Consider the following 20369-nt stretch of genomic DNA (forward strand, 5'->3'; position numbering starts at 1 on the left):
GTTTATTTTCATGTCATATTCTCTATCATCATCTAAGCAGACATACATTGTGCATCTCATAGTCACTCTTTTTAAAGATTTTATTTATTCATGAGAGACGGGGGGAGGGGTGCGGGGGCAGAGACACAGGCAGAGGGAGAAGCAGGCTCCATGCAGGGAACCAGATGCAGAACTCAATGCCAGTCCCAGGGATCATGCCCCGAGTCAATGTCAGACGCTCAACTGCTGAGCCACTCAGGTGTCCCTCACAGTCATTTTTTTAAATGTAATCATAAATGTCGCTCTTGAGACCATAAAGATAATAATGATTATTAGTATCCCTATTGCCCATTAGATGTGTTAGAATAGGATTGTGTTTTATTTTTTAAAGTAATTGTTTAAATTTCTTAAATATGGGAACCATTTTTAAGTAAGCTAACTAGGTATTATGTGACTAGGAATCACAATCCAAGTATTTGTAGATTGTAAACCCAAATCTGAATGATACAGAAATATTATTTTCCAAATCCAAAGGCTTCGAAACTAAATAGTTCCTGGGAGATTTACTGACTACAGAATCAGGCAAAAACAATGCTACATTCAAACTAAAGTAATGAACTATGTCTTCAAAGTAAAGCTGGTAATCCATCCATCATCCCAGAATCTTCATTTATGCTTTTTTAAATTTAACAACCACACATTTTTTTGAAAGTGTGGAATTTTACATGTTTTAAAATTTAAATGTACACTATTTTAAAAATGGCTCCCGATCAAAAAAACTTAATACAGAAACCAAGTGTTTGGTTTTTTTCACATTTCTTCAAAGACTATTTCAATAGTAAATATAGTAAACTGTCTCAATGATGGCTTAGTTTGAAAAAGAGTTGTTATAATTAAATTCCAAGTTAAATAAATAACTCACCTCTACTAAATGGGATTTGAATTATACATTAATCTTTACTTTCCCCTAACAATTCTAAAGTAATTTTGTTAAGTTGCAACCAATAACTTACTTAAGATCTTGATTCAAAGTATCAACCCAATTCAAGTTCTAATTTTAGACCAATAGCTTTGCTACCCATCCATACTACTGACTAGCTGGCTTTAATTGTAATGTATGTTAATATTTGACCTGACAGCCCTATATAGTAGATGTAACCCAAGACTTTTAATTACAAGATACCTAATTAGTATTACAAAAACATTCACTCTATATTATTTAGGCATAAATTATTAATTTTGTTATTCATTAAGACCGAGCGATATAATTAACCTTGAGCAAAGATAAGGAATATTAAATGTGATAGACCAATTCCATATGTTAGTCCCCAAGGAAGACTTAAAGTAGGAGGTCCTAATTTCCTGCACTGACTTGAAACAATATGCTAAACTTCTGATTACTTTGCTGGTTCTAATGATTAATCTATTTGGTAAATTGTTTATTGCCATTAAATTAAGTTAACCTAAGCAAAACAATATAAATTTCAAGCATATTAGGATTCTTGCTGACCTTATGAATGCTAATATCATTGTCTACCTAAATAAAATAATTATTAAACAAAGGATATTGTTACAATAATTCTTTCTTAGTGGCTTATTCTTAAAACTCAATTTGCTTGGAGGTCTGTTGAGCAAAAAGAACTCAAAGTCATGCCAAATGTGTAAAGTTTAAACCCATAGCGTGGTCCTTCAACAGCTGAGAATTTTAGCTCATCCCTCTTCTATTAGCAGTAAAACATTCTTATTTTCCAAGAGTAATGTTTAAGCAATGTTTAACATTTTAGAAAGCATTAGGAATCTTTTTTTTTTTTCTGAAAAATCACTAAATATTTATTGAGCTCCAATGCTGTGCTTGACACTGTGTGCCACCATTTTCACAAAGGCTCTCTATCACAGCTAATTCTCATAAGAACCCTTTAAAAAAGGAACTATCTAAGATGAAGAAACTGAGGCTCAGAGCCTTTAGTTTACCCAACGGTTGGGTGCTCTTGGGGAGTGTAAGGTGAAGAGATTAGAAGCATTAGAAGCACAGATCAAGAAGCATGATAAAATTACTTGGTATACTGAAGTATTTGACTGAAGTTAGCTCCTTGGACAGAAACTCAAATGTAGGAGTCAAGTGCCCACTTAATCAAAGCAATCAGTAGCAAAAGCTAAATACAACCATAAGCCAGCATTGTTTAGTTCAACAAATAATTACTAAGTGTGTAGCATAAGGCAGGCACTCTGCTAGCTACTGGATTTACAAAGATGAATATGATAGTTCCTTCCCTCAAAAAGCATACATATCCAATGGGAGAGAAATACAAAAACTGATGTGGTTTTTTTTTTTTTAAAGAATTCTTGATTTCTTTTTTTTTTTTTTTAAGATTTTATTTATCTATTCATGAAAGACACAGAGGAGAAAGAGAGGCAGAGACACAGGCAGAGGAGAAGCAGGTTCTATGCAGGGAGCCTGATGTGGGACTCGATCCCGGGACTCCAGGATCATGCCCCTGGGCTGAAGGCAGGTGCCAAACCACTGAGCCACCCAGGGATTCCCAACTGATGTGGTTTTGAAAGATGAAAAGCAGTTAGTCTTTTCTGGAGGAAAAAAAAAAAGCTAAACTATAATTGGAAGAATATAGTAATGTGTAGAGAAGTACAGGAGTTTGGGAGTTCTAAGAGTGGCCAAAAATATAGGCAGGGAGTGGCTGACAATAAGGTTGAAGAGATAGGGAACTTAGAGATTTGCATGGTTTTAGAAGATATGTTAAAAAGACAATGGATTCGGGATTTTAAAGAAAAGAGTAGTCTAGTTAGATACATAGTTTAGAAAGAACACTCCTAGAAAGGCAATTTAATAAGAAAAGAATGGAGGCAGGGAAATTGCTCTATTACAGATGAAAGGTAGAAAACCAATTCAATAAAAAAGGAATGAAAAGGAGAAAAAAAATGGAAAGAAATACACATTTAGGAAATATTTTTAGAAGTCTAGGATGACCTTTGGTTTCTGACTTGGAACAATTCCATTACCTATAACAGGAACTCTAAGAAGAATGTACGAGGATGTTGAACTAAGTTTCATTATGAACATGTTGAGTTTCAGGTGCCCACAGAACCCAACTGAAGTATATGAATCTGACTGTCAAGAGAAGAAGCCCAAGCTGGAGACACAGATTAGAGAGTTATGAGAATACAGGTAGTTTAAAGCTGTGAAAATTGAACAGATCAATCAGCAAGAGTGCATATAGAAAAAGAATCATGGATCCAAACAAAACACTAGTTTGGAAGGGATGGCGGGGAGGTGCTAAAATTTAAGCTGATAATTAATTTGCTAATCAAACCCCTTATTATTTCAGGCATTAAATTTGATCTGGCCTTTACCTGTTTGGACACTATAGAAATTGTTCACCAGCCTATATAAACTTTACAGTCATATAAAAGACAAAATCACTATCACTATTTCATAAAAAAATATATGTATAAGGCCCCCATACTCCAAAATCCTGAATTTAAAGTTTTATTCCCTTTTACAGTTTGTGTAAAATCCAAATATAAGTCAATATATTTCCTTTTTTTTTTCTCTTTGACATTTGGTTCCTTCATTATAGAATCATGATGTCTGAGTAATAGTGACCTTAAATATTAGGATTAGAAGGTCAGTTCAAATGAACATACACCTATATGACTTAGGTGTGGCCCTTTGGACCTTTTCTGAAGGTCCAAAAAATTTGAACAAAGAATTGAACTTAAATCTGAACAAAGAATAAAATATAAACAAGTTTACTTGTGAAAATCCTTGGATTTGAAAACTTTCATGGGTTTTTGTCCTCTGGTTTATAAAGAAAATCCTGACCAAGTTCATGCTTCATCTTTCTATTTTGTTCCCTTGTGGCACTGACTGCTGCATTGTACGCAAAGACTTCTGTTTTGATTCATAAAACCACATAAATTGAAACGCAACTCATGCCAGCACTGTAGTTCAATTTACAGCTCTCCTATGGTACTGATGTAGTGACTTCCTCAATTCTGTGCGGTTATCTTGTGATTTGGATTCAGTCCCAGCACAACTGAAGGTCTGTTCCTCAATGAATTCAACTGCCCAGAGTACTAGACAATCCATGGGTTGTATCCAGTTAGTTTCTTGTAAATCACTTCCCTCCCAGCCTTTCAGTTTATCATCCGTGACTTGTGCATACTAGAAAATTTCCCCAAACCCTTTTCTTACTCTGATTGCACTGGGCATTGTCTGAAAGGAATGGCTCTCATTATCCTCCTTTGATAATTTACATTTTAATTCTATTTCCACAACAGCTGGCCTCTGCTTTGAAAAATGGTACAATGAATCCTTTGGGCACACCTCCTCCTCCTTTCCATCCTTTCCAAAGCATCATGTCTTCCAAAGAACTTACATCTGAAGCGGAAGACATTCTCAGAGAATTTAAATGGATATTTATAGATCATCTAGAATTAACAAGAAGTTTGAAGACGTTATGAGAAATATTCCTTTCATAATAAGTTTGATGGATTAAGATTTACTACACAAAAAAATCAAACATGTACCATATATATTAGTGAACAGAACATTTTTATTATCTTACTATTGCGAATAACTTTTTCAAAAACAATTTTTTCTTTTTATAAATTCACACAATCTATGGGAGGGCAAATACCTATCTGCCAAGTATGTAGTTACATCCATCTTTTCCTAAGGGCTTCCCTCAGGGACACCTGGGTGGCTGGCTCAGTGGCTGAGCGTCTGCCTTTGGCTCAGGTCTTGATCCCAGGGTCCTGGGATGGAGTCCCAGAGGGAGCCTGCTTCTCCCTCTGCCTACGTCTCTGTGTCTCTCATGAATAAATAAAAATCTTAAAAAAAAAAAAAAAGCCTTGTCTCAGTCTCATCTTTCCAACAGCTCACATTATTTGTATCACTCATGTTAATATAGAACGATACTATAACTTGGTTCCTATTAAGGCCAGTACATATATGGCCAGTACTCCTTCAAGTACTTTTCTTTCTTTAAGATTTTTTTATTTATTTATTTGAGAGTGAGCACAAGCCTGGGCCAGAGAGAGGAGAAGCAGACTCCCTGCTGAGCAGGGAGCTTGATTCGGGGCTTGATCCTAGGACCAAAAGATTATGACCTGAGCTGAAGGCAGATCCTTAACATACTAAGCCACCCAGGTACCCCCTCTAAGTATTTTTAAATAGGTAAATTAGTGATGTGGTAAGTGTTCATTTATAACTTGTTTGGTTAACCAGGGGATGGGACATGGTTGTCTTCCCCTACTCTATAATAAGTTCCTAGAAAGTAAGGATGCAGTCTTCTTCATACTGCTAACATGACTCATCACAAGAGGGGGCTCATAACTGGTTCTTAATAAGCATTTGCTGAATATAAAATAGGTGCCCACAATGGATAGTTTGAAAGGCACCTCATAATGCCAACCTTCCCTAATTAAAAACAAAAACAAAAAAAACAAAAACCTTATCTCTATAGCACTTTAATCATTGAAATCTTTGCTGGGCATATAGCTAGCTAACATGACAAACTGATTTGTGCAAAAGTGGGAATTAATTCAATGTCTTTTCAATTAACCATAGAATGTGAAGTGGTCTTGGAGACAATTATATTCATCCCCTCATTTTGTGATTAGAAAACTGAGGCCCAGAGAATAAATAATTTTCCTAAGGCCTCAATAGGAGTTGTAGAGTGATAATGCTTTCTGCATCTTAAACAAAGGTAAAGATTGAGATTTTAGAGAAATGGATTTTTTTCTTTTTAAGAGAAAGGGACAGGGTCAGTTCCTTAAAATATTACTACCAAAAAAAGAGTCATTATTTCCTTTTTTGGTATAATGCTAAATAAGCTGTGTTAAGCTTTTTTGGGATTCTCAACTACTTTCTCTAAAATCATTCATTATTCAAACATATTTGCTGACCCTTCCCTTCATCCACATAATTTTCTTGGCAGTAGGGATACCCTGTGGGTACTCTACAAAAAAATAAATAAAAATCATATAGTGACTAAGAGATCTTAATAATGAGATTACTGAATTTCTCAAAGATATTTAAAAAGTGAACTACTCTATGGAAATGTTTACACCCTACATGCAATGATCTAGAGAGATAAATATAAGTGCAAAATAATAGAAAGTTTTTGATTCATCATGAAAAAGTTACTGTGTCAACCATACCAAACAATAAAATAAGGGTCTGTAAAATATTATTTTCATTTACATCCTCATCCAAATAAATTCAGTACAATGCCCATGTCTCTTCACGTTGTATATCCCAGAATCAATTTATGGCATTACTTAATATTGACTTAAAATGTGAACCGCTTAGACTTAAGTCCCAAGGGCTACAGTTGCTTAGTTTTCAGCTGTTAAAAAATGGCTGATTAAACCAGTGGATGACAGACATGTCTAATATGTGGGAATTCTGTTGCCTTTTTCTTTGGCATTAGAACATTTTGTTCACCCTGTTTTACTTCCTGAGAAAGAAGAAATTGTTATCCTAAAAGTCAGCTCTAGTTTGACTTCCAGATTCTTAGATTTAAAAACAAAACAAAACAAAAACTTGAGAGATCTCTGACAGCTTTCTTCATTTGAAAGACAATGGAACAGGGCCAAAGAAGTTGTAGATTTTTTTGGAGGGAACTTCCTTTATGAGTCTATGCTAAGACAAGTTACCCTTTGTAAAACCACCATGCACACACGCATTAGGCATCTTGGTCAAAGGAGTATAGGTATTGATAGGTATTGATAAATGTGGACCTTGGCAATCACTCATAGTTGTAGAATTAGGTAATCAGGTGTGTAGTCCTATCAATGACAAGTGAAACAGCAGCAGCAATGTGGGCTCAAAGAAATAACAATGCAATGTAAAGGTGAAGTGATTGCCATAAGACTCCACTCTCTGTTCTCCATTTTATCTTCTCTCACTTCGGACATGAAGAAAAAATTTTATGATGAGTCAATGTACAAAATGATACATGCATATATCCATGTATAAGTGTTTAACTTAAATTATATTAATTTAAGTAGTGATAGAATAAAACTCAGTAAATTACACTTTAAGTAGAAAATAAAATTCTCTTAGATTTGGCATGAATTTTTCCAACAAAGAGTCAATTTTTCTTCTAATATTAGATTACGCTATAACTAATTATATAACATAGTTATCTCAAATTCAAAATACTGTTTCAGTGTTTACTACATCATGTGTGCAGATACATCATGTGCACACTGACATTTCCTATGGCACTCTCCTTGGGTAGATCTGAGAATCATTACCAAGTGGTACCTAATTGATAACAGTTTTTTTTTCCTCAGGCTAATGGTCACAAAAAAGCTCCCTTATCCATTATGCCATTTCTAGAAGAGTCAAACAAAAACATCTCACTATGAATTTAATAGGACAGTCAAAATTAGTCCAACTATTTAATTCCAATGTATTAACAAGACCTATTATTAAAATCAGAAGACAACAGTATCACTTCACATGAAGAGCATGTAGAATAAGAAAAATTAAAACTTGTGGTTTCTTTTTTTTTAAGACTTTATTTATTTATTCATGAGAGACAAAGAAAGAGAGGCAGAGACCTAGGCAGAAGGAGAAGCAGGGTCCCTGCGGGGAGCCCGATGCAGGACTCGATCCCAGGACCCCAGGATCATGACCTGAGCCAAAGGTAGCTGCTCAACCACTGAGCCACCCAGGTGCCCCAAAGCTTATAGTTTCTTATACCATGGGTCCTAGATGTCAATTTGGAGTGAGAAAACCTCACACAGCATTCTGGAGAGAAGGTGACAATATTTAAGTATCTGAATTCTATTCCCCAGAGTATTTCCATAGTCATGAACTCATAAAAGAGAGAATATATTGGGTTTTGGCAGCTTCCTGCCAGGATCACTTGAGTCCTGAGGGTTGAAAAATCATTTGAAAGGCATTTGTGACCACAGCCACAGTAAAAGGTTCAGAAACAACAAACCATCCCATATTTTTAAATGTGAGGACGTTAGATTTAATAATATCATATTTACATAAAAGTCACAGTTTATATGTGAGAAAATTATTTCAGTTGCGGAAAATGAATAACAAGAGCAATGCAATCTGTTCTAATTTAATAGCAAACATGATTGAAATGCCATACCACCTTCACTTCTGGAAAGTTAGAAAACTATGAGCACACATTTAATGAAAAGTGGCTCTCTCATGAAAATATAGAAAGTAGCCTTATTTACACTTTACCTTTTTCTAAAAAAGGATTCAAACGATAAGGAAAAAAGAAATCACTAGTAAGAAAATAAATCACAGAAGAGTTAGCATGTGAAATGCTTAAGTTCTTAAGAGTTACTGGACATGGCACACAATTTTATTCTGGGGGTACTAGAGGCCGAGAAAAAAAATGTAAACACACCCTGTGCCTATATGATGAAACTAATCCAGTGGTTTAGGATTACAGTATCTACTATGTTCTGATTTGAGAGAAATCTAAAGATTCTCTCCATGTGCCTTCATAAACGGAAATATGCAATGATTGCCCTTAGATAGTCTACATCTATTTGTGACCTCTTAAAAGTATGATGACCTAATTTCAAAGACCTTTTCTAGATTCATGTTAAAATAGGACAGTATATGCCAGGAGTCGGTAAGGCACAGTCCATAGGTTAAATGTGCCAATCACCTTTATTTGTAGATAAAGTTTAATTGGAACACTTCAATGCCCATTTGTTTCCATATTGTTTATGGCTGTTTTCTTGCTACAACAACAGAGCTGAGTAGTTGCAACAGAAAGTATACGTGACCTACAAAGCCTAAATGTTCTCTACCTGGCCCTTTACAGAACAGCTTGCTGACCCCTACCATGTGATACAGGTTATAAAGATATTAAAACTTTTCAGAATGCAAATATTTAAAATCAGAAATAAACAGAAAAAATATTTTTGTAATATTTGGGGAAAATCTGTGTTTACTTAAATATATACGCATGTGTCATTGATTTTCAATAACGGTTTACTGTATTAATTTGTGAAGTCATGCGGTCTATTTCCAATATAGCCCAGAAATCAAAGAAGTTATATTGAAATTTGTCCTTATTTCTTCACGCTGTTTTCCAAAGCCACAGTCCTTTTAAAAATACTTATTTTGCATGCATGTGACATACCCTAAAAAAGCTCATATTATAGTTCTACATGGCTCCTAACTCTTCTGGCTTCCTCAAATCTTCTGGAAGATGTCAAAGGGCTGGCATTCCTGACTCCATCCCCATCAGTGTTGTCTACTCCTATTCATTGGTATCGATATTTTCTCAGACGTTCATGAAAATGTCTGAAACGTAGTTTCCAAACAAATCTCTTAGTCTCACACTCTAAATAGGTTGGTGTCCCTATGCTATGCCAGATATAGAAATTCTAAACCTGCCACTCTACCCTCTCAAATTTGTCTTGCTGATCGTGGGATATTACGTTCCTCATGCCACTCCCCCAGTCAAAATCCTTCACTGATTTCCAAACCCTTCACTCCAATGGTCTTAGGATAAAACCAAACTCCTACTAAACCCAGTGTTTAAGGACCTCTACAAATCCAAGACTACTTTCCAATCCCACTCTTCTCCAAAAGGAATCCTCCATTGCAGGCAATCTGGTTTACTTTTCTCATTGTCATCTCAGTGCCTTCGCTTTTACTACCATCCTACCTGGGCACTCTTCCAAACCCAGCCACTTATGCAGCCCCACTCCACATTCTGCTTCCCACATGAAATCTTTAGCTTCTGCATATGGTGATAGATCTCCCTCTGAATTTGCATAGCATTTATAGGCCATACTATTCTTTATCATTTATCTTATTGTGTGTTATATTCTTTTTTAGTTTTATATCGTAAATTTCTAGTCAATGTCAATTAGAGAAGAGCAATATGCTATATATTTTATATTCTGTAGCATAAGCATGATTGTACACTTAGAAGAAAATTACTATTTCTTTTTAAAGCCTGATCATCAATCCTTTAAAATAACATTTTCTTTTTTATTTGATGGTTAGTGATATCTCAATATTAAAAAGCCCACATTTGAATAAAATTCCAAGAACAATACTTAGTTTAATGTATATCAGAATTATTTCTTGGTTTGTTATTCATACTTTTAATATTTAATTTGAGTAACTGCAAGCCTGGGGAACAGACATATCACTCTATCTAATGGTTCCATATTAAATCAATTTACATCATGATTTAATTAATCCTAAAACCAAAACAAAATTGAATCAAGGAAAGAAGCTTGACAAAAAAAAAATAAATAAACAATTCAATTCTTTATTGTAAAATAAAAATACTAATTTCTCCTACATTGTGTGACATATCGAAAATTTCCTGTAAATAACATTACATCAAGGAACAAAAAAAAATTAATAGTTCTGTTTTCTACTGAGGAATGCCTAGAAAAAAGTAAGCAGCCTTGAAGTAGGCCAGAAGTAAAATCAATCAAATGTCAGGCAAACTGTGTTTAATGCTGGATTCAATAGATTATTACACCAGGTCTACAAATATCTGAAAAGTACATTAAATATTTTAGTATAAGTAATATATGCATGATCATTAATCTCACAGGAGATTCAAGATCATCATAAAATTGGGATCAGCTCACTTACTAAATTCTCAGAATACTTAAGCCATTGCCTCCAAGAAGCAAAATATGTGTTACTCTGCTATGTAATTTATTTATAAATACCGGTACCATGTTGGTTCTTGCTTGGCACCTGGCCTTGTTTACCACTAAAGCTGCTGTGGAGAAATAGCCAAAAAACACAACCATATTGAAATTAGAATGATTTCTGTGACTGCTTTTCTCAAATATGTATCTGTACTTTTCTCCTTAGGTTTGCTTTTTAAAAGTCAGTTTTGAGTAAAAAAAGGATACAAGAGGTTAAGATAACTTATACATGTAATTTCCCAATATCTGAAGATAATGACACAGTTTGGGTTACTTATGTGTAGAGCATTATAATAGACCAGGTTAACATAAATCTAATTTTATCCCCACCATCGATTTCTGACTTTCTAAATTATTTCTCTCTTGTGATTTAACACATTAGTGAATAAGATACAGATACACCTACAGGGACTCAGAAAATATAATTAATTTGAAAGCTTTTATGAGATTCCCAAAAAATTCTGCTTCTGTTACCTTAAAAATTAGAATGCACTGCATATCAAAACCCCTTATCTTGGTCAAGAGGACCTGTGTGGCCTGGTACTTGTCTTCTGCTCATCTCCTTTCCTACATCCCTTTATCACGCTCATTAGACTCCAGTGCCACTGACCTTATTTATATTTGTTTCTCAAATATGTCAGGCCTCTTCCTGCTTCAAAGCTATTTTTTATGCTGTTTCCATTACTTGAAAATTCACGCTATACCCTCCCCCTCCATTCCCATGGCTATTTCTCATTACTGAATCTCCAAAGACAGCCTATCCCATCCCAAATAAGCTCTATTGTACGTTTTTGTTTCTTCTTCCTTATAGCAATTACCTGTTTCAAATGTTCATTCATTTATTCATTTGTTAGTTTCTGTCTCATAAATTCCCTGAGGGTGGGAATTTGTATGATATATCCCAATATCCTACACATTCAGAAAAATTCTTGCTGCATAATAAGGATACACTAGCCATCTGTTACATAAATGAATGATTTATGTTCCATGATGTTAGAAATGCCCATAGCTCACTAGCCTGATATTTAAGTGGAAGAAAGATAGATAGTGAATCTATACCAAGGAAGAATGTCATTTTCTATTCCAAGGAAAAATGTCATTTACTGAAGGGTATTATTTTAATTTCCTGGAGATCATGTAGATTTTCTAATTATCAAATTCAATAAACCACAATTAAGAGGAGCACAGAATAACTTATTTTTAAAAATTTGCCTTCGTAAAGTGTAGATTCCTGGTGTGCAGTTAAGATGATTTTTTCTGTATTTATGACTCAAAATACAAAAACTTAAGGGAAAACAATATGCACAACCCAGTCTTTTGCAATTGTGCATGGAACTATTTTAAGGAATTCTCTTACATCTACTCAGTGATAAAATAGTCGCTCCAATTCTGACGAGTGATTGAACATGTTCATCTAGAGAAATAGGATATACTATATCACATTCTCTAACAGAAGGGTAACATTAGAATTCCTTCACTCCCTAGGTAGTGATATTGTTTCGGTTTTCAGTGACTAGGAATGTTTCTCTTTAAATATTGAAGCATGATTTCTGCTTAATTTCTTCCCTCCAAGATGCTTTTCATGCCTTTCGAATATTTGTCAACTTAAGACTCTACAATGCCTAAGCAGCATGGGTTGCAGGTGAAGCTCTACTGAACACAGCAACCACAGCAACACCTAATTCTCATTTAGTTTGCTGTCTCCTTGGAAGAAGTGAAAAATAAGAAGGATGGAGCACTGGAGACAGAGAAACAAAACAGGAAGACGTACAAGAGAGTAAGAAAGTAAGAGGCCCACAGCCTTTCTAGCTCACTTCCTCTCAGCTAAAAATATGAAAGCTGGGGGAAACACAAAAGGAAAGCTATTTTTGAGAAAATTTCATGTTGCTAGAGGTCAGAAAAAAAGTTTCAATCTGGCTATTTTTGTTGGATTCCCCTTGTACACAGAGCCAAGTTTAAACACAGTCTCCAGCAATCTGGAGGCATCAGTATAGATAGTTCAAGCTCTGAGAAAAGCTCCTTGGCTTTCCAAGTACCTTGAGTCTGAGCACACATCCCCAGAGAATTTAAACTTCTGTTTTAAGAGATCCAAACCGCAGGAATGGGCCTGGGCAGGAGCCCTGTCAGTGTTTCCTGGATCAGGTTTAGTTAGTCTCACCATTTTCAGAAGTGTGGCTGGCATGTCGCTAGTTGGAACGGCCTTAGAATTCCAAATCCCTCCCTCTTTTGTGTCCATGGGAAAGTCACAGTTGAGTCACAAGGTTGGGCAGGTATGACTGTCACTTCACCGAACCCCTTCAGCTCAGAAAACGGTCATATAATCAGAACTGGAAATGGAGAGTCAGAGTGGAATGGTACCTCACTGGCGCCCTCAACAAGCACTGAGCAGGAGCCAGAATGGCTGAGTCTTAAGCCTGGCTCCACCTCTCAGGACCTTGGGTAAGCCACTTAACAGCTCCCTGTACCGGTTTATTTATACATATACCAGAGGTTCACACCATCTGCTCTTGCCAGTCCCTCTTTCCCTTCAAACATCATCTAATTTATATATAATTAGCAAGTCTTAAGAACCAATGTCCCTTCTGCAATGGGGTACAGAAGTTAAGAACACAATTAATGCCATTAAGTAAAGAATACAATTAATGACATTTTATGTTTTCAGCTATGTAAGTACATAATCCTTTTAAGCCACTAATTAATAGGGTTACAAAGAGCTACTCTGTTTATATAGACTATAAATATATTAGAAGCCAAAGGAAAAGATTTTATTAAAAATCAAAAATCAGTTTATTCATTTGCAATATCAGCTTTTTAATGGGAAACTTTAGATTCTTATCACATACCCTCATGTAGTCTTTGAGAAGGGGTTGAAATAAGGAGTGACGCTGTCCGGGATTGTGCAGTTTTCATAAACTCTAATTTTGAGAGTGACCACCCTCACATCTATTCAAAACAAAAGGAATAAAAATCATGGAACTGGTGACTGAATATGAAATATATAAGAACTGTAAAAACAAAACAAAACAAAACACCACAAAACCTCAATTTCACCAAGAGCCGCTACTCAGTAGTCTATAACAATTTCCATCATGTAATCTATGAATGAGGCAAGCTTTGGTTTGAAGCACAATGGCCAAAGCCCATTTAAATAAACCCTAGACCACACTCAATTTATTGTTTGAGAAGATATTTGGCTTACAGTAGGATGCTTAGTGCTTTCTGGATGCTTTCTTGACAGTAAAATTTCTAAAGATCCATCAACTCTGGCTTCTGCTGTTTCAGTGAAGATAAACTGCATTTTGCATGCAAAAGTAGTGCTACCTACACTTCTTAAAAGATAAATTTAAGGGTCATATTTCAATTTAGGACATTTTTATCAAAACAGAGATGTTTTTATTTTGGGCACAGTATTTAGCTTTACCATTTGATTTCAATAATGGAAAATGGAATCTGGACTATATCTCTAAACAGAAAAGTATACAAATAGGTTGAAATTCATCCGATCTGATTTCATTAATGAACACCCATAACATCATTTTTCTTTTCTTTTTTTAAAAAGATTGTATTTATTTATTCAAGAGAGAGAGAAGCGACAGAGAGAGAGCACACGTGTGTACGTGGTGGAGTGGGTGGTAGGGTAGGAGCGGGAGAAGCGGACTCCCTGCTGTGCTGAGCAGGGAGCTTAGATGCTGGGCTCCATCCCAGGACCCTAAGATCATGACCCAAGCTGAAGGCAGATGCTTAATCAACTGAGCCACCCAGGTGCCCCATAAAATTGTTTTTCTTATCAAATTGTATTTAATATCAAATGTTCACATGTGGAACATCATAGTATAGTTTTTCATTTTCTCAAAGTCAACTGATTGCAAAATAATTTATTTCAACTATAAAAAATGGAGTACTTCTAAAAGACTGTCTACAAAGATTATTAGACACACACACACACACACACACACACACACACAAATACTACCAACCTAGCCCTTTGTGAGACACAAGGCAAACAAATTTCATGTGATCAAAAGCTACTATATGTACTGACTCCATATTATTGTCCACTGAAGAAAAAAATTTTATGCTCTTGGTTGCAAATTTTTTCAAACAATAAATGGTAAGTATGTGCAGTAAATTAACGAATGAGGTCTTGTCCCAACTATACTCAATAACATTAACATAAAAAGAATACATAGCTGAATCCTTAAACTTTTTTGCCTGTTTTTAAAAATGAGCCAAAGAAATATAGTATCATACAAAAAGTAAGCAGCATCTTGTTTAAAATATTGTTCTGCCAAAAATCTGCATACACTTACGGAAAGACTAACCACAATTTTGAGAGGTTCAAGGCCCAAATAAAATAATAAAACTTCACAGCTGATCATCAATTGCTTTAGTGTCAGTGACAGTGATGCTGCATCATTCTTTCTAAGACAATAAAATTGAGAACATGTTTCGGTATCAACTCATTATAGAATTTCACTGTTGTCCATGAACAATACAACACAGTACTGTTACAACTGTTACAACAATAACATGTAGCCAACTATAAGCCATTAACACTTAAATAAGGTAATGTGAAAGGCTCATATCGGCATCATTAGTTAGCATCAAATTAATAGAATTTGTGTATTTACTAATGAGTTTGCTTTAAATGTAATAGACCTAGATAGTTAAATGATGAAATATTCTCATGGATATTCAGGCACTGTCTTTTATGATCATTTTGAAATGGATTCAAGATGGCTAATGATGATGTTGTTCAGAGCAATGTAATTAGAAATATTTTATACAAAACTGAATTCATCTAGTTCAATATTTTCTGATTGGTCATTGAGTAGTTGGTACTCAAAATATTAAGTATTTATCTGTGGAATTAGTTAACTAGCATTAACTGAAGACAATGGATTGACTGACTCATAATGACTTTAATAGTCAATTTAATTTATAAAAATAGCTGAACCATTTTACTTGGTGTCAGGTAAGAAAAATGACAAAAAAAAAGTAGTTGGTTAACCAGATTTTTCACTTTGAAAACAATTAGTGGTATAGATGTACTATTTTTACCTGCAGATTTAAAAAAAAATAATTTAAAGAATGCTGGTGAAGACACAGTTGGGATGAGCACTTAGATTTAAGATAAGGGAACCTGGGTAAACTTGGTTTAAATCATGGGAAGAAACAAGGTAGTAACTTTTCTTCCAGATTCAGAAAGGCCTCCTAGAGGCAAAACACACAATCAAAGACTAGTATACAAGGAAAAGATTATTCAAGGCTAGAGGATAAAGAAGGCAAGATCAAAGAAAGAGCCAAGACAGGGATAGAGCACTGAGGAGGGAGAGAAGGTAGCATAAAACTGCATGTTAAATGAGAAATATAGATGTAATGGAAAATAAAGTCAATAAAAATAGCAAGCTATACAGTATTTGCATTTTCTAATGATCAATGATTTTTTGCCAACACAAATTGAAAAGAAAGAGCAAAGAAAGGGAAGAAGAAACGAAAGAAAAAGTCTGGGGGAAGAAGGAAGGAAAAAAGGAAACAAAGAAGGGGAAAGTCAAGCTGTGTGACCTTATTACAAGTAAATTTATTTTCTCTATAAGACTTATTAACATAACAAAAAAGCAAAAAACAAAAAAGAAATTTGTTGCCTCTGGCGAGTTTTAATGGAAAACAAATCGTTTAAAACTTTCCCCAAAGCCCACAATATAAGTTAACCAACTGAAAGAGGAAATCCTGAGCTCTTTATTGTGTCTAAATTCCCAGAGAATTTCATTAAAATGTAGAAGTAATAAGTATCATGTTAAAATACTATAACTCAAAGGAAAGCTTATTTCTCTTGAACAGGAGAGATTAAGTTCAAAGATTAGATTCAAAGTGTTTTCCCTAAAAAGTCAACTAATTGTATTCACGTTGTTTTAAAATTTTTGATACACTACAGAATTGCTTCCAATAAGCATCTTTTATAAATTTCATAAGGAAACACCTACAGCCTTAGTTCAAAGTAATGACAGGGAAGAATATGGACAAAACATTATGAGGAGGTAGAAAAACAAAACAGATTTCTTACTTCTCCAACCACTTAGACGCAGGCTCTTCTCCATCCGGAATCAACTATTAACAATGAGAACCTGCTTTCGTTCTTCGGTTCTCCTCCTACTGCAACCCACCCACCCACCCAAACTTCTCCACAGACCCTTCCCCTTGATTTTGGTGCTTTGTCTATCATCTCTGACTTCATAGTTCTTTAACTGCTTTTGAGGCCTGGAATCAACTCCTAGGACTGATAATCCCTTGAAAATAACCGAAGTTGCTTCTCAGAAAACTATGAATTTTAACTTTCGTGTGCTTACAGCACTTAAAGATATTACTTTCTACAGCTGATTGATGGAAGTGCTTGAGGGCCTATCAGTATTTGCAGTATGTATGCGTATATATACATGCACACAAACAAAGAGTTATATTTTATCATGCCCTAATTAAAAATATATAAATATATATGGACTCGAAAGGTAGGTATACATTAGGATATTTATGTAACTGATGCATAACAGCTTGTCTTTGAGATGCTGGGACATCTCCTCTGTCCAAATGCAGTCCCTTGCTCTCTGCGTTGTAGCTGTAATACAACAACTACTCATCTGAACGTCCCCTCTTACAAAAGAAATAAATTCTTCTAATTTTATTTGTAAATTTCTTAAAGCCAGGGACCATGTCTGCTATATTTTTGATATTACATAGCCTGCAGTATGATTATTTCTAATAGGTGACATATAAATGAATAATAAATAAATAGGAATAAATGCTCTCCTAAAAGCTAATTTGTACTGAGAATAATACTATTAAAGAATACTAGTAATAGTAATAGAGAATTCTAACATTCAAATGTGAGATTAAAATGGTGTAGAGGGGAAAATTGGTGAAATGATCAAAATACTCTCCATATCAGAGGTATAGAACGAGTAGATCAAGACAATGACAATAATAAAGATATAGAGAGAATTAAGGTAGCAAAAACAACTGATATACCAAAAGAATCAGATATGAATCAGAGAGCTTAATAGCATCTTTAATTCATGGATCAGAGACAAAAGAGCTTATGACTTTTTCAGAATATTATCTTCAGCTTCATGCATCTAGTAATGACTTACCTAATGACTACTGTTAGCATTAAGGAGAATAGTATTGACCTGGGGGTATTGTTGTCACCTACTATAACTGTTATTTCAGATTCTTTATCTTAATCTGTCACAAGGAAATGAAGAATTGAAGACTTCATTCATCAGAATAATCTAATTCAATACTAAAATCCCCAAGTTGGTTTCAGATAGTCTGTCTCCCGTGGATATTGATGAATAATTTAGGGATACACACACTGCTATGTATGCATCTAAACAAACATAATAACTATTTAATTTTCAAGTCCAACAGTGGAACTATAGTTCTCAAAGTAGTCCAGTCTGTTATCCAGTTGCTAGTAAAATTCAACACAAAATATGTGTGTCCTAAGAAAACATGCAAGGATACACTAACAAATATTTTTTCTTCCTTCTCCCTTCTGATGTTTAGAAAATTTGCAAATTGATTTAAGCCAAAAGTGGTAAAGGAATGAAATAGTTCCTTCAGGCTTAGGTTCTGTGCCAAGTTTCATTTCTGGCTGCATATTTTTGTCCAAGTTCAAGATCTCTGAAAAGAAATACTTTGAAAAGAAGTACTTAAAAGAGAAAATATCCCTTTAACCTCAGCAAAGCAATATTAGTAGAGGCTGCTATGGGATGAGAAGGGCTTCTGCCTAGGGATGGGCGTGCTCCTGGTGTTTGGTTTCCACTGAGAGGATGTCTGCTCTCTCAATGAATCTGAAGTAGCTACTATGATGAGGTAATGGCTGTGCCAGTTTCACTGGGTCATGCTCTCTCAGCACATTCTTTCTCCTCCCGGAGTAGGTGCTGTAAACAAGTCATCCTGAGAGGGTGGCGGTGGAGAATTAACAAATCCTACATTCAAAATTCCTGAGACATCTATCTCTGCTTTTGGTAGTCGAGACACAACCAGAAGCTTAAAGTGGCACCACCAGCCAGAAAGAAACAGGTTATTTGCTTGACAAGAAGAAGGGGAAAAATAAGAGAGGAGAGAAACAAAGAAAATGAAAACTAATGTAATCAAAAATTTTAAAAGAAGCTCAATTTTTAAATTACTTAGATCTCCAGGTGTATGTGTATTAGACAATTTTCTACTTACATGTAAAATTTTTTTAAACTTCTGGAAATTAAATGGTATTACAGCAAACTATGAAATACTATAAATTAACATGAAATAAGTCACGAACAGATAAGCAGCATGGACCAATGATCTTAAAGGCACAATAGCTTCATAACATGCAAATCATGACTACAGATGTAAACCTATGGTCATCAAAGAAAATTATCAGAAAATCAATGTTACAATACACACACAAATACAATATTCTTTATTGAAAGAAAAAAATGCCACCTACCTTTACTTGGAGGGAGGATGCTTTTGTGCATAAAGGGGAGAGGGTTGACTGAAACACCCAGGATTTACAAATTCATAAAGATTTCTACCGAAATACACCTATTGCCCAGTTAAACGGGTGTTTAGTGTCACAGTCAGGTGAAAGGCTATAATCTTCCTCTTGGGCATTCTAAAGGGCTTTTATTTATTTAGTCTATTTCCATTGCCAAAAAAAATATAATTGCCCACAATGAAATGACAGCATGACAGAGCTATGCTTTATACTGGGCTGGTACCTGAAGCTCAAGCCCAGGACATTTTGCATAATGTGGCTCACATAAAAGGCTTTGTTCTCCATCGCCTCACTGCGGCTGCAAACCTCAATTTCAGTTTGCAGTCATTTCCTCTCCTGGATCAACCATTTTTAAATAAATTATACCTTTAACATTTGAGTTAGTTCCTTGCCAACATCCATTAATCCCTCTCCCTCACATTCAAAATTATATATCACCCCAACAATATTTTTTTGTTCTGCACTAGAGTTCAGTCACACCATAATCCTCAAACCCTCAAAAAAAAATTTAAAAAGATTTGTCCTTTAAGTATCTATTCCCTTTTGCAATATTATGTATAGCGTATTATATGTGTGCATGTGTGTGTGTGATGTGTACAAGTGCACACGTGCATGAGTATGTATGTGTATGCATTTAAACGAAAACCCTTCACATTGTGTCAGTTTTAAGTGTCCATGTCCTGGAAGCATTATGCTAAGGGCTTACAGCAGATGGCACACAGCAATTGTTATAAACGGGCTTGTTGCTAATGAAAGCTTTTTATTTTCTGACAAAAATCCTGAAGCCTTGATGCCAGGCAGTATAACATCAATTCCAGTTTTCAAAGATGCCTTTTTTTTCCTGACCCCATCTGCTTTACTACCCTCACCCCTCCCCTACACACACCCAAACACACCTCCCCACTCCTGGCTCCTTTCATACACTCCTTTAAATCTCCATCCTTAAACAAAAGACTAGGTTGGGGAAGGACGAAACTCGGCATTGCGGGCCCCCAAAAGCCTTTTAAAAAGAAAAAGAATAGACAGACTGTAGGTGCAGGCTTCCCACCCCCATCGCTTGAAACAGAAAGACTGTGTGGACGTTCAAGCTCATCCAGACATATTTTCGTGTCCCGCCCTCCAACACGACCAGACACTTGATTTTTTCATTTTCCTA

General features: G+C 35.2%; 1 protein-coding gene across 22 annotated transcripts in view; it reads right to left on the reverse strand.

Moving 5' to 3' along the window:
- The window catches only part of MAP2 (microtubule associated protein 2), a 294547-nt gene that overhangs the window by 264823 nt on the left and 9355 nt on the right, over window positions 1-20369 (reverse strand). The gene's annotated exons all lie outside the window — the stretch shown is intronic.

This window comes from Canis aureus, chromosome 36, assembly GCF_053574225.1.
Source record: "Canis aureus isolate CA01 chromosome 36, VMU_Caureus_v.1.0, whole genome shotgun sequence".
Lineage (NCBI taxonomy): Eukaryota > Metazoa > Chordata > Mammalia > Carnivora > Canidae > Canis > Canis aureus.